This window comes from Salmo salar, chromosome 06 (assembly GCF_965601325.2).
Source record: "Salmo salar chromosome 06, fSalSal1, whole genome shotgun sequence".
NCBI lineage: Eukaryota > Metazoa > Chordata > Actinopteri > Salmoniformes > Salmonidae > Salmo > Salmo salar.
The window spans coordinates 58,597,176-58,605,241 of NC_138296.1; positions in this window are offsets into that span (position 1 = coordinate 58,597,176).

The window sequence follows — 8,066 nt, forward strand, 5'->3', positions numbered from 1 at the left end:
ACCCTTGAATGAGAAGGTGTTCAAAATCTTTTAACCGGTAGTGTATATTTTAGTATTTGTTTTATTACTCAAAATCTCTTTCTCTGAGCAATTAACTGGTAGAAAATATAATTTCCCAATTTTTGGGATTATACAATATAGCTCAGTATTTTAATTATTTATTTTATACAGTCATTTTTGCTCATCTTTATCAAGAGTGTCAATCATTTCGGAACCCACTGTATCTATGTACTGTATTTGTGCGTATGTCTATCGGGGAGAATGGATTATGCAAAAGATACATTTCTGTTGCAAATGGAAAATAAAGAAATCTTCTTTTCTTCTGTCAAAGATTTATCAGACTGACAAAAAACTACAAGCAAAGCTGCACCAGCAACGCCATGCTGCTGTTCGGAGTGAGTGAGTACCTGCCATCAGCTTGGGGCCATGGCCAACAGTGTTTCATTCCTGCGAACTAAGGTGGTGTTCAGGGGGAATGAAGACACAGACAGACACCCTAGACAGCCAGACATATTTTAAATGTTGGTTATATGATACATACATGTGCTAACAGAATCTCGTTACATGTGATCAAACCAAATTGGGCCTTGTGTCTCAAGCCTGAAATTATGTCCATAACTCATGAAGGCACCTGCTGCTAGGGTGCAGGTGGGGATTCAAGAGAACATCATGTTTTTGTAGTTCAGGTCAAGCCTCAAGCATACATTTCAGTCAAATTTGTGTCCAATTTTGAAGGAGAAAAGAGGAGCTCCACTCCCTCATGTGCTCCAGGTGGAGTTAGGTTTTTGTCCCAAATGACACACTATTCCCTCATTAGTGCACTACTTTGGATGAGACACAATAGGAAATAGGGTGCCTTTTGGTACGCAAGCCTGAAGCTCTCTGTCCTTACAAGGAGCTATTAAAAAGAAGGGGCATTTAATATCCAAAACCAAAGTAGAGTAAAATGGATTAATCATTAAAGCCCCGTTGTTATGTCTGGTTCTTAATTAAGAGACTTGGTAATCCAGCAATTCACATCTGACTGAGTTGGCTGGCTGGTTAGACAATATCTGCATCCCAAATGGCACCCTATTCCCTTTATAGTGTACTACTTTTGTCCAGGGCCTGTAGCGGGCTCTGGTCAAAAGCAGTACACTACATAGGGAATAGGGTGCCATTAAGGACGTATTCACTGTACCCGTCATGTACGGTTTACCATAAGCCTTATTTTTCCTTAGTTGGCCAGTTTTAAAGACCAGCGCAGGGCAAACAAATCCCCTATACACAAGGCTCTTAACAGAGACACCACACTTTCCTCATCCACTAAGTATCAACTTCAGCCCAGTTAATTGCACTGCATTTAAAACAATTTGGGCCCGTGGTGACAGAGCCTAGCTCCCTGATGAAAAGCTAATGACGGCTGAAAACTAAGACCTGCATTTACATGCCGAAGTCTTTTGACAAGGCTCCCCATCATCACTCCACTTAGTACCCAACTCCTTAGCACTACTTTATATAGGGAATAGGGTGTCATTTGGGATGCACACTTAGACATACACTTAAACATAGGAACCAGATTGGCATACTTCTCAGGCGTTTTCATTTTGTCATTCTGACATGGTGGTAATTGCAGAGGGAAATGTTAGCTAGGCTAATGGACAGATGAGTCAGACCTGAGTCAGACTCGAGCACAAAGGCCTAAATTAAGAATATGTAACCACAGGATGTACATACAGGGCCTAGGAACAAATCTTTACTGGTAGAAAGTAAAGACAAGGTTCCGAGTGGCGCAGCGGTCTAAGGCACTGCATCTCAGTGCTTGAGGGGTCACTACAGACACCCTGGTTCGAATCCAGGCGGTATCACAATCAGTCGTGATTGGGAGTCCCATAGGGCGGCTCACAATTGGCCCAGCGTCGTCCGGGTTTGGCCGGTGTAGGCCGTCATTGTAAATAAGAATTTCTTCTTAACTGACTTGCCTAGTCAAATAAAGATTAAATAAAATAGGCTCTCATTCAGTTGTTTTGTAAGGCCATTTCTAAGCATTACTCAGGTGACATACCAAGCATTGCAATGCTGCAATGATTGAAGCCTTTGCATATGGAACACTAGCGCTGAATGTTTTGATAGAGAAAAACAGATATCATACCCTCGGAGATTGTGCTGAGGTAAATCTTGCTGTGTGTAAGACATTGGGATATTACAGCGGCATGCACCGACACTGTGCCATGCAGAGGAGAGGAGGAGGGGAGGAGATGAGAGGAATAACATTAGGGTTCAGGACAAGTCTATCTTTATTAACATGACATGGCTGCACCCCACGACGCAGCAGAAACGGTAAATCAATGACTGTGTATCAGGTCTAACCTCGTCCTGGTGGCAGACTTCACCCACATTAAGTCCCATTGTAGATGTGTTAAAATGGCGGCCTAATGGAATTTCATGAGTTGTGGGGAAATTTAATAGGCTAGAGGATTAATCATATTCCTTTTGGTGCACTTACACATTACAAAGACCAAAAATGTCCATAAAATCCCAAGGTAAAGGCTTGCACATATCGCACCGAATGTGGATCTAGCGTTCCTCTGCCGATTGTTCAGCGTGCTGTGTTTTAGAGACCACTCTGTGTAAGGTCAATGTATTGCTTCCTCCAGTCAAACTTGCTTTTATTACCTTTTATTACCTTCAAGCGAATTCAAATTCTTTAAAAGCACATCATTCCTTCCTCCCTTCCCTGAAGTATTATAATTGACTGGACAGGTGAAAGCTATGGTCGAGCTCTTGCGTTTTCCTGTCCAGTCATGTCTAGGAAGGAAGGATGCACTTTTGATGAATTCTCACAGGCCCAAGTAGCTTAAGGAGGCTAGGCTGTGCTGCTAAACTTTCTGAGTGGGAGGATACTAACTCCACCCTGAGACTTCCTGAGGATGGGGTCCATTTCAGAGGATGTGTTAGGAACAATTCTAGATGGGTGAACCTCTTAGGGCTAGGGGGCAGTGTTTGGAAGTTTTGATAAATGACGTGCCCAAAGTAAACTGCCTGTTACTCAGGCCCAGAAGCTAGGATATGCATATAATTGGTAGCATTGGATAGAAAACACTGAAGTTTCTAAAACTGTTAAAATAATGTCTGTGAGTATAACAGAACTGATATTGCAGGCGAAAACCCGAGGAAAATCCATCCAGAATTGTATTTTTTGAGGTCACTGTCCATCTCAACGCTTGTCTATGGGATATACAAATAAATAGCTCCCAGATTGCAGTTCCTATGGCTTACACTAAATGTCAAGTCTTTAGAAAGGGTTTAAGGCTTGTTTTTTGAAAAATGCCTTAGTAGTTTTTCAAGGTGGCTCTCATTTTGACTGTAGTCTTGTGGCGCGCGTGGATGAGGGCACGCACCTCGTTATTTATCTCCAGTATCGAACATACTACATTCCGTCTTAAATTTGATCATTTATTTACATATTAGGGTACCTGAGGATTGATTAGAAACATTGTTTGACTTGTTTGGATGAAGTTTATTGGTAACTTTTAGGATTCCTTTGTATGCATGTTGAACTAGTGGAACAGGTGGATTACTGAATCAAACGCGCCAACTAAACTAACATTTTTGGGATATAAAGAAGGACTTTATCGAACAAAACAACCATTTGTTGTGTAGCTGGGACCCTTGGGATTGCAAACAGAGGAAGATCTTCAAAGGTAAGTGATTTATTTTATCGCTATTTCTGACTTTTGTGACCCCTCTGCTGGTTTGGAAAATGTTTTTAATGCTTTTGTAAGCAGGGCGCTGTCCTCAGATAATTGCATGGTATGCTTTCACCGTAAGCCTTTTTGAAATCTGACAAAGCGGCTAGATTAACAAGAAGGTAAGCTTTTAAATGATGTAGGACACTTGTATGTTCATGGATGTTTAATATTACAATTTAATAAAATTTGAATTTAGCACGCTCCAGCTTCACTGGATGTTGTCGATTTTGATCCTGTTAACGGGATCCGTGCGCTAAGATTAAAAAGGACTGACACTCCTGGGCTGAGTCCCACATGGAAACCTATTCCCTTTATAGTGCACTACCTTTGACCAGGGCCAATAGGGCTCTCGTCAAGAGTAGTGCACTATAAAGGGAATTGGGTGTCATTTGGGTAAAGCCTTGTCCAATGCCATGCACATAGACGGCCGCTGTGCTATTCTGTTACAAGGCTGCAACTCGGCTTGTCATTAGGAACACATGTAAGATGGTAGAGGTGTTCTATGTATAGTAGGGTCCATAATTATTGACACCATTGATAAAGATGAGCAAAAAATACTGTATAAAATCAATAATAAGCTATATTGTGTGCAAAATATATTTTAATTCTCTGCTAATTCAATTGCTCAGAGAAAGAGATTTTGTGCAATTAAAAAAAATCTAAAAAAGATAGGTCAAAATTATTGACACCTATTTTCAATAATCTAGCACCCCTCCCCCTGCGAGGGTAACGACACTGATAAAATGTTGTAAAATGTTTTATGAGATTTGAGAACACATTAGGAAGGATCTTAGACCATTCTTCCATAGAGAATCTTTCCAGATACCCGATTGATCTCCTTCGTCTGTACGTATGGACTGCCCTCTTCAATTCAAACCACAGGTTTTCAATGGGGTCTGGAGACTGAGAGAGCCATTGCAAGCTGTTGATTTTCTGGTCAATTAACCATTTCTTTGTTGAATTTGATTAGTGATTGGGGTTATTGTCTTGATGGAAGATCCACCTGGCAAAAGCCACCACCCACTGGACAGAGTTGTCAATTCAACATTGGCTCAACTTAATTTAATTGAAATTAAATTGGATACAACGTTGATTCAACAATTGTGTGCTCAGTGGGCAGGTTTTTGGCTACAATGTCCTGGTACTTGTTAAGGTCAATGGCATCATGAACTTTACCAAGGGCCTCAGGACCAGTGGAAGCAAAACAAACCAATAGCATCAAAGATCCACCACCATATTTTACAGTAGGTATGAGGTACTTTTCTGCATATGCTTCTGTTTTCTGACACCAAACCCACCACTGGTGTGCGTGACCAAAAATCTCTATTTTCATGTAATCTGACCATAGCAGTTGTTCCAATCCAAGTGCTAATGCCATTTATCAAACTCCAGGCATTTACATTTGTTGGATGGCATGAAAATATATAAAACAATATTCAGTGGTAACACAATAAAATAACAATAATGAGGCCACATAGAGGGTACCGGTACCGAGTCAATGTGTGGAGGTACAGGTTAGTCAAGGTAATTTGCCCATGTAGGTAGAGGTAAAGTGACGATGCATAGATAATAAACAGCAAGTAGCCACAGTGTAAAAACAAAAGGGGGGGGTTATGGTTTGTGGGTAGAAGCTGTTAAGGAGCATTTTGGACCTAGACTTGGCGCTCCGGTATCGCTTGCCGTGCGGTACCAGAGAGAACAGTCTATGACTTGGTTGACTGGAGTCTTTGACAATTTTTTGGGCCTTCCTCTGACACCGCCTACTATATACGTCCTGGATGGCAGGAAGCTTGGCCTCAGTGATGTACTGGGCCATACGCACTACCCTCTGTAGCGCCTTATGTTTGGATACCGAGCAGTTGCCATACCAGGCGGTGATGCTCTCGATGGTGCAGCTGTAGAACTTTTTGAGGAGCCAAATCTTTTCATTCCCCTGAGGGGGAAAAGGTGTTTTCGTGCCCTCTTCACGACTGTCTTGGTGTGTTTAGACTATGATAGTTTGTTGGTGATGTGGACACCAAGGAACTTGAAACTCTTGACCCGCTCCCCTACAGCCCTGTCTATGTGAATGGGGGCATGTTAGGCCCTCCTTTTCATGCAATGTAGTCCACGATCAGCTCCTTTGTCTTGCTCGCGTTGAGGGAGAGGTTGTTGTCCTTGCACCACACAGCCAGGTGTCGTGTCTTTGGCTATGCCGGATTAAGTGATATGACATGCTATTCTATAAAATCCTTTCTCTGTAATTTATATTACCTGATTAAGCTAATCATGTAAATGTAATTAACTAGAAAGTCGGGGCACCACGAAAGAATGTTTATAGAGCTGTTATCTTCCAAATAAACTCTTAAAGACCTAGTAATATTTTACATCAATAGCAGTCAAAATTAATCGTCACCTTATTTCAGTCTCATCTGAAAGTTGTAAATTCTTGTTATCTTCACGAACCCTGGCTAACAAGTTTAATTAGCAATACAAAATTGGGTTTAATTATTTATTTACTAAATACCTAACTAATCACACAGAATTACATATACACAGAATGCAAATTATGTCATACAGAAAACATCCCTGGTGGACGGAACCTGTATGACGGCTTGTTACACAAAGAGAGGGGGTTGGGCTTGAATGAAAGAGCGGGAAGACTGAGGAACAAAGGGAGAAGCTGTGCTATCGTAAATACAGTATCTTATGCATTCTAAATTACCGCCCATTTGGAAAAGGGAAATGCAATAAATATTTACTCTGAGCTGCGCTTCGGTAGGTTGGTCGTAGATGCTGGTCGTGTTGCCCAACAGAGATCTTGCTGTCCTCGGAAGAATGCATCTGGTGGTAAACAGAATACATTGTAGTATCTTTGTTGTGTGTTAGACTGGATACGTCGTCCGTCCTTTCCTAGCCCACGTTTACAGCTGCTGTTGCTAACTCAACGGCTAGGATGTCTCACTTCTTTAGTGAATAAGAGTTCAAAGTTCATACCATTCACAACCAAAGCTCACGCTGAGGTTGGCTTAGTTCTGTAGTTGACATGTTAGTCCTTTTTAACGTATGGACCGTCGTCCTATCGTCCTCGGAACAAAAGGTTACATTTTCGTCAAGGGCTTATATAGTGGAGGAAGAGAAGGGTGTGTTTCATAGTTTATAACCCATGTCTCTTCACAGGGGCGGGCCACTGATTGAGCAGGGCTCTAACCTTATGAAAACCCAATTCTCTCATTTGGAAGCTAAAATTACATTTAATCTTTTCACAAATAGCTTCATATTCAAACATTTAAATTGCACAACAATTCCATGTGAATCTGATAACTAGAATGTGTAGACTTTCCCAGATACAGTTTATGTCATCCTGTCATCAGTCATAATGTCTCAGATGACAACCGAACTGACATCATACTCATTAAGTACCAACGCATATTTTATACTGATTCTATTACTGAAATATGGTTCCTTTCCCCCCACTTGTTTGATGTTCCCAGACTCTCTATGTTTAACAAAGACTATTCCAGAGTCCTTCAGTAGAGTCAGAGAGAGAGGGAAGGGAGAAAGGTATTTATGGGGGGGGTCATAAACCTTACCCACAGGCCAATGTCATGACACAGGTCTCTGACCTCCTCCCTATAGGCTACCTCATCGTTGTTGGTGATCAGGCCTACCACTCTTGTTTCATCAGCAAACTTAATGATGGTGTTGGAGTCATGCTTGGCCACGCAGTCGTGGGTGAACAGCGAGTACAGGAGGGGACTAAGCATGCACCCCTGTGTTGAGGATCAGCGTGGCAGATGTGTTGTTGCCTACCCTTACCACCTGGGGGGGCCCGTCAGGAAGTTCAGGATCCAGTTACAGAGGGAGGTGTTTAGTCCTAGGGTCCTTAGCTTAGTGATGAGCTTTATGGGCACTATGGTCTTGAATGCTGAGCTGTAGTCAATTAACAGAATTCTCACATAGGTGTTCCTTTTGTCCAGGTGGGAAAGGGCAGTGTGGAGTGCGATTGATATTGTGTCATCTGTGGATCTGTTGGGGTGGTATGCGAATTGGAGTGGGTCTAGGATTTCCAGGAGGATGCTGTTGATGTGAGCCATGACCAGCCTTTCAAAGCACTTCATGGCTACCGACGTGAGTGCTACGGGGTGGTAGTCATTTAGGCAGGTTACCTTCGCTTTCTTGGGCACAGGGACTATTGTGGTCTGCTTGAAACATGTAGGCATTACAGACTTGGTCATGGAGAGGTTGAAATGTCAGTGAAGACACTTGCCACTTGTTCAGCACATGCTCTGAGTACACGTCCTGGTAATCCATCTGGCCCTGCAGCCTTGTGAATGTTGACCTGTTTAAAGGTCT